We start from the raw sequence: 14,940 nt of genomic DNA on the forward strand, positions 1-14,940 counted from the left end.
AATTAGTAACAACAGACAGCTGAAATTCCTTGTCAGTGCTTTTCATGATAGAACACAAATTAGTAAACTGCATGTGGTCCATCCCAGCAAGTGTTTAATGGATGGGATCATATAATGGGAGCTCTGTTGTTTGAGCTGGAGGCGCATGTATTTACTCACTGTGTGTTCCACACACATGCTTCCACTATGCATCCCGCTATGTGGCAGGCACTTGCTTGTCCTCAAAACCATTCCTCTTCTCTGGCAATGAAGGCTTTGTCCTCGGTCACCTCAAGCTGAATTTGCTTCTCAGAAGCTCCTTGTTTCTCCTGCAAATTGTTGGCTCGTTCTTCTTCCTGTGTGCCTGAGCTACCCTGGTGTGCGCCCAACCCATCCATGGATGCAGTTTGAGTTATTTTCTAGGAGAACCCCCAACCTCCTCCTGCAAACAGGCTTCCGCCCCAGGGCCACAGCACCTGTTTGCTAGGTCATTTTATACACATCTGACTCTCTCACACTCAATCTAGGACTTCCACTCATGGTGTTAGATGCAGGCATACTTGAAAGAACACAGTTTATGTGATTTGTCATAGTGACTCCTGCCCTCTGTGTTCCTTTGCAAAGTTCTGCTGAGCTCGTTACTTCAGGGGACATCATCGGACTTTCATCTCGTGTCAGAGCTAACAAAGACTGATGAGAAACTGGCTAACATGACAGTCCCCAGGGTTCCTTCCATCTAAGGACACTGGAACTGTCTGCCTCTCATTATCTGCTGCACACCCGAGCTGCTCCATGGCCATCTCACTAGGCAAATGAAGCCACTGCAAAGTCCACCCAATTAACAGTTGTTTAAGAAAATTGAGTCACCCCTCTTTCTGCCAAGTTCAGAACATCAGTCATTTAGCAGAGATGCCCCAGCATTTGCTGCTTCTCCCTCGTTGACACCCAGAACTGGAAAACAGGCCATCCTGGGTGTTCATGGGCTGTTCCGCACCGTACTGTGCCCTGTTCGTAGAATGATGAGATTGGGAACATTCCCATTTTGGATCAATCAATGACTTGGTATCAGAGGACATACACAGGACCTTCCATTTGAACAACAGTGGTTCAAGTTTACTTTACTGTTTACAAATCACTGTCATAACCTTTATTCACTTACCAAACTCCAGTCATTTATGTAGCAGCTTCTTCCCACCTGCCACCCCATCCCTGGTCACAGCTGTGGACACTGAGTCATAGCTTTGCCCCACCAGTATTATTTCCTCATTTAGTTGACTCTCTTAGAACAAAAAGTGAACAAATGTATTTAAAAAGAAAACCTCATATCACCACCTTAAATAAGAATGCAACATTACTGGCTATAAGACAGCTATAAAAATAAATATATTGGGAGGCTGAGGTGGGCGGATCATGAGGTCAGGAGTTTGAGACCAGCCTGGCCAACATGGAGAAAACCCGGCTCTACTAAAAATACAAAAATTAGCTGGGTGTGGTGGTGGGCACCTGTAATCCCAGCTACTCAGGAGGCAGAGGCAGGAGAATCGTTTGAACCTTGGAGGCGGGGGTTGCAGTGAGCCGAGATTGCACCATTGCACTCCAGCCTGGGCGACACGGCAACCAAAATAAGTAAGTAAGTAAGTAAGTAAGTAAATAAGTAAAGTGGAAACAAGATCAAGCCAGGGGATTCTAGACAAATGGGGGCCACGAAGTCCCTATATATGAGATCCCAGCTAATAGGAGTTGAAGACTTGTGAAATAGCTCTCAGGATCTTCATTTAATGGCTTCCACTGCGTGAAATGGAATAAGGTATGTAGGAGAGACTGGGGTTGAATAGAATGTGTGCAGAGAGTAGAGGAAACATGCATGTGTCTTCATGGCTTGCGTGGGGACTGTGTGGCCACTGTGTATGGTTGCCTGTCATGGCTCTGAGCTGGAAGCCTTCTGTTCTGCCTCTTGAGAAAAGGAAAGGGAGATCAGCATGGGTTAGAGGAGGTGTTAACGATATCAGCAGCATATGGAGACCTCTTCCTAGGAGAAATCGGAAGTCTGGCACCGTCTACGATCACCTCTCCTCCACGAATGCTCTGCAGCCTGCACCGTCTACAATCGCCTCTACTCCATGAACGCTCTGCAGCCTGCATGTCTACGATCACCTCTCCTCCACGAATGCTCTGCCGCCTGCACCGTCTATGATTGCCTCTACTCCGTGAACGCTCTGCAGCCTGCATGTCTATGATCACCTCTCCTCCACGAATGCTCTGCCGCCTGCACGTCTACAATCACCTCTCCTCCATGAATACTCTGCAGCCTGCACCGTCTACGATCACCTCTCCTCCATGAATGCTCTGCAGCCTCTGCACGTTGGGAAACACTGAGGTATCCCATCTGAACCTCAGTACAGTCCTAACTGGCAGATGCTACAATTCCATCTTCTTTTGTTTTCTTGAAATGGAGTCTCCCTCTGTCGCCAGACTGGAGTGCAGTGGCGTGATCTCGGCTCACTGCAACCTCCACCTCTCGGGTTCAAGCGATTCTCCTGCCTCAACCTCCCAAGGGGCTGGGATTACAGGTTTGCACCACCACGCCCAGCTAATTTTTATATTTTTTAGTAGAGATGGGGCTTCATAATGTTGGCCAGGATGGTCTCGATCTCTTGACCTCGTGATCTGCCCCCCTCGTTCTCCCAAAGTGCTGGGATTACAGGCATGAACCACTGCACCCGGCCTTACAATTTCATTTTATAGAGCAAGATGTTGAGGTATGTGGAGGGGTGACGCACCTGGCGTCGCAGACTGAGTAGGGGTTCGATTTCAGGTCTCATCTGTCATGTCTTCCATGGCTGAGTAGAAGGCCTGCTCCTGGGCTCTTCACTCAGCTCCCACCCCATTCCCAAAGGAGCCCTGAGGTCTTCAAAGATGTTCTTGAGGTGGACAGAGCCTTCTTGTTGGAGAAGACGCGGCAGGCATTCATAGATAGAGGGCGATAATGCCCAGTGCTCTGAATCCCCAGGATGGCACACAAGGCTTAATAGAAAGGAGGTGCCACATGCATGTGACAACATTTCTACTCTTCTTAATTCTCTGTTGCCACTGTTTGTCCCGGCCAAGTTTATGAGCTACTGCAATTAAAGACAGAAGCTTAATTTTATTTATTCCAAATAAGCTACAGTTTCTCGGTAGTCTCATCATTTTCTGGATTTTGTTGAATAGCTGTTAAATTGGAATAAACTAGGTGGCTATCCTTTACGGCTTCAGAATGTTTAAAAATAGCTTTCCCTATTTATTTCATTTCAATTCAATGTATTTCCCAGACACTGGTTGAGAACCTCGTATATGCCAGACAGTGTCTCAGCTGTGAAATACAAGACCAACATGACTGTTTCTGCCCTTGGGGAACTCATATGCAAGTGGGGGAGACCAACACATAAATAAACAAACACAGCATAGTGTCAGGGGGTGAAAATAGAGGTGGGTGCGAGATAGATAGATGACACAGAAAGTCAGTGGTTGCCTCTTATGGGAGAGTGGCAGGAAATACATCGCATTTCTGAATTGGACTTTGAAGATGCCTAGGAATTTGTCAGGTTTTCGGGAACTGAGTTGAGGACCTTCTAGGCAGAGAACAAAACAGAGGTAAAAAACCACATTTTATTTCACATTCTGTCTCTCCTCTTTCTTATTCCAAACTGATAAATACTATTGTTTTCATTCAAAAATGTGTATTCAATGTTTACAAAACGCAAGTCTCTGTCTTAGGCAGAGACAGCAGTGAACAAAACAGGTAAGGTCTTATCATTCACAGAATTTTCATTCTGGAGAAAAAGACATCAACAAAACCAAACAACAATAAAAAAAAAAAAAAAGTCCAAATCCCAATGTGCTTTGAAAAAGAAAACAAAGTTTGTGATAGAAAGTGAAGGGGAAGGGAAGGAAGGCAGCACTGGGCTGTTAGGAAAGTGCCTGGGAACTTTCATTGGTGCTGACCCCAATGGCAGGAAGGGCTTGCTGTCATGAGATCTAGCCTGGAAGAACATTCCCAGCAGAGGGAACAGCAGGTGCGAAGTCTCTGAGGAGCGAGTGACCTGATATGTGTGTCCAGAGCAGAAAGAATGCTGTTGTGATTGGGCCAGGTTCAGTGGCTCATGCCTATAATCCTTGCGCTTTGGGAGGCCGAGATGGGTGGATTGCCTGAGATCAGTAGTTTGAGACCAGCCTGGCCTACATGGTGAAACCCTGTCTCCACTAAAAATACAAAAATTATCCAGGCATGGTGGCTCATGCCTGCAATTCCAGCTACTTGGGAGGCTGAGGCAAGAGGATTGCTTGAACCCAGGAGGTGGAGGTTGCAGTGAGTCAAGATTGTGCCACTGCACTCCAGCCTGGACAACAGAGTGAGACTCCATCTAAAAAATGAAACAAAACAAAATAAAAAGAATGCTGTTGTGATTGGAGGGAGGTGAGCGTGAGGGTGGGGATACAAGACGAAGTTGGTGCAGCTGGAGTCGTGAAGTAATTCCTTCTAGGCCATGCATAGGAGTTTGGATTGTCATCCAAATGCAGTGGAAAAACATTTTTTTCTTAAGATGTATTTTAGAAAGCCCAATGCTAACTACTTTGGCAGTGAAATCCTGATTTGTTCCTTGAAGACTTGTGCTATCTCAAGCATCCTTCTTAAATCTTGAGGTTCAAACTATAACATTTCCTTGCTCAGGGAGCCATCTCTGGGTCTGATTTCCTTACTGCCACTCAACTGCAGGGAGGTGGAAAGAGGCACAAATTGGTCTAATCATTTTCTGAAACAATTGAGCACTTTTGCTGATCTCCATGGAGACTGCCTTAATACCAGCATTGCTTGTATCATGTCCTATTCATACTTAAGAGCATAATAGATTCCACGATCAGATTCTGTTTGCGACCTGCTACTTATGGTAGGAAATTAGGTCTTTTAGAATTCATTGTTAATAAGACTTTTATCTAACTAATTATTTTAGTTCCAAGACAAAGTCACCAGGTGGGTTGAAAAGGGACCCTGGCTGAAGGGCTGGGGTGTTGGCCTCAGAGAGCTGAATAGAGCAAAGGTTTTGGGCTGTACCAGTCTTGAGTTCAGATCTTAACTTTGCCATTTCCTAGTTGTGTGTGACCCTGGGCAATTTATTTATGCAAAATCTAGGACAGTGCCTGGCGCACAATAGATACTCAATTCAGAAAGTGTTATTTCCTGTTTCTCTTCTCTGTTTCCTCTTCCTTATAGTTGCTAGAATAAAATATGCTGTTCTTTTCTTTGATCTGCTGGGTTAGCACTTTGCTAACTGGGCTTATGGACTCTAATACTTGTTCACTTCTGATAACAAAGATGTTTTAAAAAAATTTAATAAGGCAGATCTGTAATTGCTACACTTGATTAACTCAATCAAAGCTCAGTGGGAGAAGCACCATTCCAAAGGAATGGAACATTCTATACAGCCTCATGACAATTATAACAACTCACATTTACTGTGAATTTACTATGCACTAGACATTTCACAAACATCATCTTGTTTAATCCCTATAGCTTTGAGAGATAAGCATTCTGCCCATTTTAGGGATAAGGCAAGAGGATCAGAGAAAGAAAGTGAACTGACCATCACCTTTATAAAGCTGGGACTCAACTCAGATCCCTCCCTCCCCAGTATTCTCTTCACCTCCACTCTTGAAGGACCTGTGTAGATACAGCCACATGGCTGTCCAGGTAGCCATTGTCTAAAAGGTCTTTACTGACACACAAGACTCCATCAAGAAGTTGTATTGACTAACTAGGAAATAAACTTGCTGAACCTGAAACCAAGATACTATGTAAGAGCTAGCCTCTTGATGATAGAATACTCAGAAAAGTGCTGGATTTATTTATTAAAAGTATTTTTTTCTTTTTAAAATCATCTGCATATTTCTGTTCTATTGTTTTGGTTGAGATTATGCTTACAGGTCTACCAAAAGATATTTTCCACTGCATGGGTTCAACTATAGTTCAGCAAATACTGAGGTCACTGCTCAAAACCAGGACTGCAAAGGGTCACACCCACTGTCACTCACCTACTCTTCTCTCTGCCCTTGCCCATCTCTCATTTATGTATCAGATCAATGGCATGTGTTTTAATTTGCCATCATTACTCTTCTGATTAAGTGAATTGAGCAAGACAAAAACCATGCAAATGAATTTGTGTAGTTTTGCCCCAGGCTAGGCAAAGGGTCAGTGACAAATGAACCATTAGGTTGACTTTTCCTATCCTCACATCAGTTCACTTAGTCCTTCTGGCTCCCAATTCCCTTATATAAAGAGATGAGGCCAACACCATGGTTTCCAAGAGAAATCATGGACTGTTGAACAAGCAGTCCATTATTGCAAATGACCATGGGAAATTCAGAAATTGACTCCAGTCTTTGGATCAATTTTGTGTGTCTTCTCTGATGTTGAAGGATCTAAGACCTCAACACAGTCTTTATTCCATCTCCATCCATTGGGTATTAATTATTTTCAAAACAAATGTATTACACTATTAACTTTCCTCTTGAAAATTTGTCTTATACCTTCAAAATGTAAACTTTTTGGATATTTATTTGTTCCCCTCTATGTCTGCTTCTTTATGGACACTTTACATCCCTTGGGCACATCTTTGTGGCACAGCAGAGTTTCTGTTGACCCAGAGAAACTGCCAGTAGTAAACACTTTCCTTTACCCAGTGCTTATTATGTGCCAGGTATACAATAATATTTCAAACACTATAAGGTAGATGCTGACACGATTTTGTCACAATTTTTTAAAAAGAGGAAGATGAAGCTCAAAGAGGCTAATGAACTCACTGGGGTCCTCACAGTTGGCAAGTCATAGAACTGGAGTTGATTCCTATCTCCGTTTGATTCCACAGCTGTGTTATGGCCACTGTGTTCATTACCATGACCATTAATTAAGTATGCAAGCATTGTGGTTCACGAGAGAGCTGGAGGGAACAGGCACTCATGGGAAAGTGTCAAGTGTTAGGCAAATGTCTGTCTCAGGTAATGCCCAATAGCATTATCTGTTTTACAAACAAGGAAAATGGGGTTCAGAGGACAAAATGACTTACCCAAGGTCAAGTGACTTGGAGGTGCAGCTGGAGCCTGAACTCCCATCTGTTTGACACTTAGCTACACTTTCTAATCTATTCAGAGCATCAGCTCTCAATGTATGGTACCCAGAGCAGCAGCAATAGCCTTACCTAGAAACGTATTAGAAATGCAAATTATTTAGCCCCACCCCAAACTTACTAAGTCAAAGACTCAGGGTTAGGACCTGGCAATCTGTATTTAACAAGCCCTCCTGGTGATTCTGATGCATGCTTACCTTTGAGAACTCTCTGATCTAGATCATATATAAACTGTTCAAGGATGGTCCTTTGCATACAGTTATAACCCAAAAGATGAACTAAAAAATGTGATTTGCTTCTTAGCAATCAAAAGAACAACTTGTATGAGGGTAAGAGCTTTTTTTTTTTTTTTTTTTTTTTTTTTTAGTTATCATAGGCAATTAATGAAACATTCACCAAGGGAGCAGAATAAGTGTGTAGTCAGCTTTTAGGGGCAGAGTCAATGTCCAGGCTACTGACTGTCCCTCCACAGCCCACCTCAGCTGTTCCTGGTGCATGTCTGTGATGGTTAATATTGAATGTCAACTTGCTTGGCTTGAAGGATGCAAAGTCTTGTTCCTAGGTGTGTCTGTGAGGGTGTTGCCAAGGGAGATTAACATTTGTCAGTGGACTGGGAGAGGCAGACCCACTCTCAGTCTGGGTGGGCACCGTCTAATTAGCTGCGAGCGTGGCGAGACTAAAGCAGGCAGAAGAAAGTGGAATAAGCAGACTTGCTGAGTCTTCTGGTCTGCATCTTTCTCTCTGTGCTTCCCACCCTCGAACGTCAGACTCCAGGTTCTTTAACTTTTGGACTCTTGGACTTACAAAACAGTGATGTGACAGGAGCTCTGGGGTCTTCAGCCACAGACTGAAGGCAGCACTATTGGCTCCCCTGCTTTTGAGGTTTTGGGACTCAGACTGGCTTTGTTGCTCCTCAGCTTGCAGACGGCCTACACGAGACTTCACTTTGTGACTGTGTGAATCAATTCTCCTTCATAAACTCCTCTTCATATGCACATCTATTCTATTAGTTCTATCCTTCTAGGGATCCCTGCCCAATACAATGTCTTTTCTGAAATTTCCAAGTTTTGTTGCAAATGTGAATGAATGTACATATATACAGATTTTTTCCCTTTTGTGTGTAAAGAAAAAAATACAATACTGCTCTCTATATTAATGTGCAATTGGCTCTAGTTTGTGTCACCACTATCCTAGACATCTGCCTAGGTTAACATACAAAGGTTGGCTGCATTCTTTTTTCTTTTAGACAGTTTTATTGTGGTATAATTTATATTTCATAAAATTCCCCCATTTTAAGTATACAGCTCAAATAAATGTACAAGTTATTTGTAGTAAATTCATAGAGTTGTGCAACCATCACCACAATCCAATTTGAGAACAAATCTTTTAGGGGTCATCATCCCTAAAAGAAAACTTGTGCTCACTCATGGTAACGCTCCCTTACCCTCAGCCCCAGGCAACCACTAATCCTTTTGTCTCTATGGATTTGCCTGTCCTGGACATTTCATATAAATGGAATCATGCAATATGTGGTCTTTGCATAAAGCTTTTTTCACTTAGTATCACGTTTTTGAAGTTCATCCATGCTGTAGCATGCACTTTGTTACTTTTATTGCTGAGTATCCCTTCGTTGCATGGGTATAGCATATTTTGCTTATTCACTCACCGCTTGATGGACACCTGGGCTGTTTCCACCTTTGGCTGCTATGAATGATGCTGTAAGCTTTCCCGTGCAAGTCTTTGTGTCTATGCCTGTTTTCCTTTCTCTTGGGTGCATTCATTTTAGTGCAGGCTTAGTTTCAATTGTCTAGAGGTATCATAAAGTATTTAAACTTTTACATAATTTGGACATTAACTTTGTTTCTTCGCTGTCTTTGGTTATTATAAGAATGCTGCCATGGGAATTTTTGTTTGTGCTATTATTTCTGTAGCATCAAAACACACAAAAACATAAAAGTTATGAAGAATACACATTTAAAGTCTTCACCAACCTTAATAAACTTCCATACACCAACAGGTAAGGCCCATAGAGAGGAAGGGAATACTGCTAAGAAGTCAGGGAAGGTGTGGCACGCATGTGTCAAGGGCAGGACACAGAGGCTGGCTGAGGGTAAGGTCACTTCCCAGCCCTGTCCTTCAGAAGCTAAGCCCCAAGATTGAGGCAAAGCCCAACATACTTTGCTGCCATAAAGGAGAACCTGTGGCCTAGGGGACCAATCTCTGGGAAGCTAAGAGCAAAATCATCTGGAAACAAGGCTTTTATGGAAGCAAGAACACTGTTCTTTCATCTCTTTCACCAGGAGGAGGAGTCCTAGAGTATTTCTGTATTCAGAGATCCTGTCATACTCTTGTCCCCAGTGACATCACTGGGACTTTCCAAATCAATGGTGCCCACTTACAAAGGCCCTGGGTCTTGCTGAGGGCTTTCTATAAGACGAATCTTCTCAGTAAAATTAAACCTTCCTTTTGACATAAAAGCTCTATCCTCATTCAAGAATGAGTCCAAAAACAAAACGTTGTACAAATTACTCAACATTACCAAGAAGCCCATGTATTAAATTCACCCTTCTACAGTGAAATGGTAGGTCATTGGCTTTTGCAAGTATGGAAGTCCTGGCTCAAAGGAACTGTTTGCCCCCCTCTAGGGAATGGGTGAATATGCAGCATTTGCTTCAATTTAAAGTGTTGATTTCTATCATGTTGAGAACCTTAATAACTGCTCCTTATTTAACTAAGTGCCTGGCACTGTGCTAAGTCTTTTGAATGTCTTATTTTGCTAAGCCTTTCCATAATCCTGTGAGACAGGTAAAATAAACCCTATTTTACAGAACAGGAAGCTGAATTTAGGAGAGAGAAAATGACTTGCCCAAGGTCACACAAATGACAAGTGGTGGAACTTATTTGAGGATTTCAAGAGAATTTCCAGGAGTCAAGATGCAATGCCGAGTGTGAGTAAATTGCATTAGTCTACTCACTGCTTGACAAGGCAGCTTTTGATGCTTAAGAAGAGCATCTACTCCTGCTTCCCATTCCAACACCTCCCATCAGCTACAAGATAAACTCCTGACTTGATGCCATAGTCATCCTCCAAGATGGTCCTCAATGATCCTGGTATCATGGATACCTCCTTCTACATTGAATAACCCACTTGGGAGAAATCAAGCCTCCATGTTGTGAGGACACCTAAGCAGCTCCATGAAGAGGCCCATGTGGAGAAGAACAGAGACATTCAGCCAAGATCCAGCACCAATTTACCAACCTTGTGTGTGAGCTCCCTTGAAAGCAAATCCAAGCTTTCAGATGACTGCAGCCCTGACTGACATCAAATATAACTGCAGGGGAAACCCTGAGTTAGAGCACCCAACTGAGCCATGCCCAGATTATGGATACAGAAACTTATTATCAGAGATAATAAGCAATATGATGTTTTGAGCCGTTCAATTCTGGGATGCTTTGTTACACAGCAATAGATAACTAACGGATACATCTTATCTTCCAGGCCTTTGTACCTTAGCCTCTGGCCATCTCTCCCCTCTCATCACCCTTGCTAATCCTACTTGCATCATTAATTCCAGATAGTTAAAACTTCTGTAAGGATATAAAAAACACACAGTTCTCCTATCCTTACTGGCTTTTGCACAGAGTGTTTTCTCTGTCTGGAATGCCGTTTTATTTTTATTATTTGGGAAACCATCCTTAAGCTCTTTCATATTCAAATATCCCCACTCAAGTGATGCCTTCTTTGATTCCTTGATCCAGATACAAGTCCTCTCTCCTCCTGGGTGTGCCCCTTGTGCCTTGTGCATAGAAATTCCAACACTTTCTACAGAGACCCCAAATTGTTTTCTGCTCTGTCAGTCTCTTCTGTAAGACTGCAAGATCCCTGAGGACAAGACCGTTGTTGACTATTGACTCATCTCTGAGCCTCCAGAGTGTAACTCAGTGCCTGGCATGAAGAAGCACAGAGTGGGAGCTTGGTTACTGGGGCAAATAAATGCTGGAGGAATATGCCACCTTCTCTATGGAGTGCCCATTGGATGTGAGTTAACTACATGCTATGACTACCAGCTTATACCTTCTTGGGCTGAGAAGCAGGTGGTCACTTGCCAAGGATGGGCACACTTCTCACTAGTGCAGGAACTCAGCAGCCATCTATGGGCAGGGGACCAATTAAGCCTTCGATGACATCATCAGTCCACTGCGTTAGGTTGAGAAAAACTCTCTTCACCATCTGTGCTTTTTTTCCCCCTAAGTTTTCCCAACGAAGAGTAACTTCGGACTGGGAAAAAGTCATCTCCCAAGTATAAGTTGTGCAGCAGAGTTAAAAAGATAGGAGGCTGGCAAACTTGTCCTCAGGTTTAACAACAACAACAAAAGCCCTGATCTGCAGTGTGTGCCAGCTGCTGTGGTGTCTATACTCCCACCGTGACCAATTTCTAGCGAACAATGATTTAACAAGCAGGCAGTAAAAATTCCTGGATACTTAACAACCAGCTGTCTCTGGCTGGCAGGCTCCAGCCCACACTGAGGGGAAGACAGCTCGGCAGGAGGGCAGGAGCTCCCCAGCTGCCGGGGTGGGCACCCAGCTTGGCCGTGGAAGAACCCTGTGGCCTTGGGCATGTTACTTTAATGTCTGGGTCTTGGTTTCTCATCGGTACAGTGGGGATAATTATAGAACTGTCTTGGGATTGTCTTGGGCATTATAAGAGCTAATACATGAGAAGTTCTTAGCATAGTTTTGTACTCGGGAAACAGCACATGTTAGCTGCTATAATCATAGAACAGAATGGGCAACGCATTTGGAGTGAAAAAAAAAATGGATTCCAGTCTTGGTTTTGACGCTGGCTCTCTGTGTGACCTTGGACCATTGACTTCAACTCTCTGGAAATTAGAGGCCTCATCAGTAGAATGAGGCTGGTGAGAAGCCCAGGTGACCTAGGTGGGCACTTGCTATGTGCAGGGCACTACATCACATTCTCCGCATCTATCATCATTGCAATTTTTGCCACAAAACCTATGGAGTAGATTCTAACATGATCCTCATGTTAAAAGTGGGAAACTGAGGCTTAGAAAAGTAATTGGGTCAAAGTCATATATCTAGTGAGGGCTGTTTGAACCCAGGTTGCCCCAAGCCAGCAAGCTGTAAGGCCCATTTCATTCATCAGCAATAAGTGTTAAATGACATGGTGCAGCAGAAACATTTTATCAACTGTAAAGCAGTGACAAACAATGGGTATTCCTTGAATGTTGAAAACATACTTGGAGTCTTTATTGCATGCCAGGTGGCGGGCACACAGTGGGGGACATGGCAGGCCCAATCCCAGGTCTGGTGGGCCTACCTTTGAGGAAAGGCGATAGACTACCTACAGCAAATAGCAGAATCGAGTCATCCACAGCAGTGCAAACTGGAAAGGAGTTGGAATGCTTGTTGTCCTTGCAAATGAAAAGCTAACAGGATTCACACCTCTGACTGGCACAAGGGACCAAGGTCTAAAACATCACTGTCTGCTGCGTGTTCTCAGGGAGCTGGAATCCTGAAGGTGGGAAGGGAGCAGGTGTCCACCAGACACTGGGCCTGGCTTCTGGATATTGATCTCACTTTACCTTCCCCACAGCCCTGTGCAATGAGGATTGTTTTCTGTGTTTCTCTCTGGACACAAGGGAGGCTCAGAGAGAGAGCGTCATCTGTGCGACATCACACTGTAGATGCTGTTGCAGATGTGTGCAGTGTGTGCCCTCCTCCCTGAGCCCACTGATCCTTCCTCTCTCCTGCTTTTCCCAGTCCTGTGTCACATCAGCGAAGGGGACAGAGCTCTCTATCACCTTGGATGGGCTGAAGCAAAGGACACCAGCAGAGAGGACATGTGATGCCTCGAATCTACCACCTTCTTCCTCATCACCAGTTGCTGGCTGCTGATGTGACACTGGTGCTCTGATTCTCAGAGACACTGCCTCATTCTAGCTCTTCTCCCAGATCCCAAATTATCTCTCAGAGCAATATGCCTGCCTGAAGCAAGGAAACAGTCCCATCCTGTCTTAAGACCTCTGTCCTTGTTATACTGCATGACAGATGATGCCACTTAGCTATTCAGCTTTTTAATAAAAAGACAGTTTGATATAACTTGCTTTTTCCCTCTTCTAAGTTTAAAATATTAATAAATCCATCTGAGAGATTTACCTTGAATGGATCTCCCAGTAGCTCAACCAGCCAGACGGTCACCCATGCACCTGCTCAGGCACCTGTGGATCTATCAAACATTTCTTGCCAGACCTTGTGCTGGAGGTTAGAGAGAACAGGAGAGACATTATTTGTCCTGTGGGGCTCATGGTCTCTGGACCCAGAAGCCAGGAGCCAGAACTGCAGTGGCTAAAGCGATCAGAGCAGAGGCAGTGATGAGAGTGTCATTGTAGCCTACTCTCCCCAGCTTGGCTAGAAGGACAAGACAGCACAGTAGCTAAGAGGCCAGGCAGGGTCATGGGAGAGTGTTTTTGGACTGAGAAAGACTTTAGCATATTGATAGGTTGAAAGAGAAGTGGTCAGAGGCACTAGACTGGCTGCAGGAACAGCGGAGAAAGGTCAGGAGTGGAGAACAGGAGGAACACCAAGGAACTGGGGATTCTGGTGCGGAGAGGATGAGACCTCTATTTGCCTTCATGGGAGAAAGTGCTGAAACAGAAGGGATGAAAAAAAAAATTGCAATTTTTATGTTAGTCAACCTAGGTTCTGGATCCTAGGGGGAAAGGCCTTGGCTTTTAGCACCAGGATCCATGCTCACCCATAAGGTTAAGATGACACAATTATTTTCAGGTGGGAGTAGATTTAGGACCACCCTCCCAGTGCCTATTCTCCTTCACATTGCCTCGGTTCATGCTTATTGCTAGATCTCTCTGGCTATACCTCCCTGGGTGCCCCATTCTCTGTATTACCCCTGAGAATACCATTCTTTTTTTTTTTTTTAAGTGCTCATCAGTCTAAATCTCCTCTAATATTTATCCTCTGCACAGACAATTCACTGTGTATTCTGGATGCAGAACATTTCTCACAAATGGCATTTCCTTGCTAATCGTTCAGAGAGGGCATCCACAGAGGGCGGGTAAAGATGCTGACCAGTATAGTCTATGACCAGACAAAGGCAGATGCAACTTTTTTGTCATGTTACTCTGAAAAGAAAGGAAAATGATTACTTCCCTATTCTTTCCTTTGATCCTTGGAGAAACTAAAATGTAATGACAAGTTTTCAGGTCAAAGAAAATGTGAAGAAGAGACAGGACATTCTATGTCTGAGATATTATAAGAAAATTATTCTGCACACTCCGAGCCTTTGGGCCAGGCCTAGAGGTTCAGAGTAGACAATCATGATCACACGTTTGTCTGTAAGGGGCTCAGGGGCCACGGGCAAGGCAGGCAATTATGGTGGCACAATAATATCCTGAGACAGTAGCCAGAACTACCTTCCCCCGTCTCATGCTCCTCCACCTCCGTGTACTCATTCACTTTCACTATCCAGAGAACATGGCCCTATCATTCAGGAGGGGACCATCTATAGCCAAGAAAAATTATTGGTAGAAGATTCCAAAACAAATCTTGAGACCCATAATGGAGTAAATTTCTTTAAAATTAAGAATCTATAATTAAAATTAAGAATCTATAATTGCAAGAGTCTAGAAATTTGAGACATAAAATGCTTCCTCCTCCTCCTCCTCCTCCTCCTTCTCTTACTCTCTTTTCTTCTTCTTCTTCTTCCTCTTCTTCTTTCTAGTTAAAACATTTGACTCCGTAAAAAGCCACTGTAATGGTTTG

The 14,940-nt window shown here is 43.8% G+C and overlaps 1 protein-coding gene across 1 annotated transcript in view; it reads left to right on the top strand.

The window, feature by feature from the left end:
• Window positions 1-13,032, top strand: part of DRD1 (dopamine receptor D1) — a 202,197-nt gene extending 189,165 nt beyond the window's left edge. Inside the window, exon 3 of the transcript XR_002724997.2 lies at window positions 12,922-13,032. The gene's annotated coding sequence lies outside the window, so the exon portion shown is untranslated. The remainder of the gene's footprint in view (window positions 1-12,921) is intronic.
• The last annotated feature ends 1,908 nt before the right edge of the window (window positions 13,033-14,940 follow it).

Source organism: Piliocolobus tephrosceles, chromosome 4, assembly GCF_002776525.5.
Source record: "Piliocolobus tephrosceles isolate RC106 chromosome 4, ASM277652v3, whole genome shotgun sequence".
Taxonomy (NCBI): Eukaryota; Metazoa; Chordata; class Mammalia; order Primates; family Cercopithecidae; genus Piliocolobus; species Piliocolobus tephrosceles.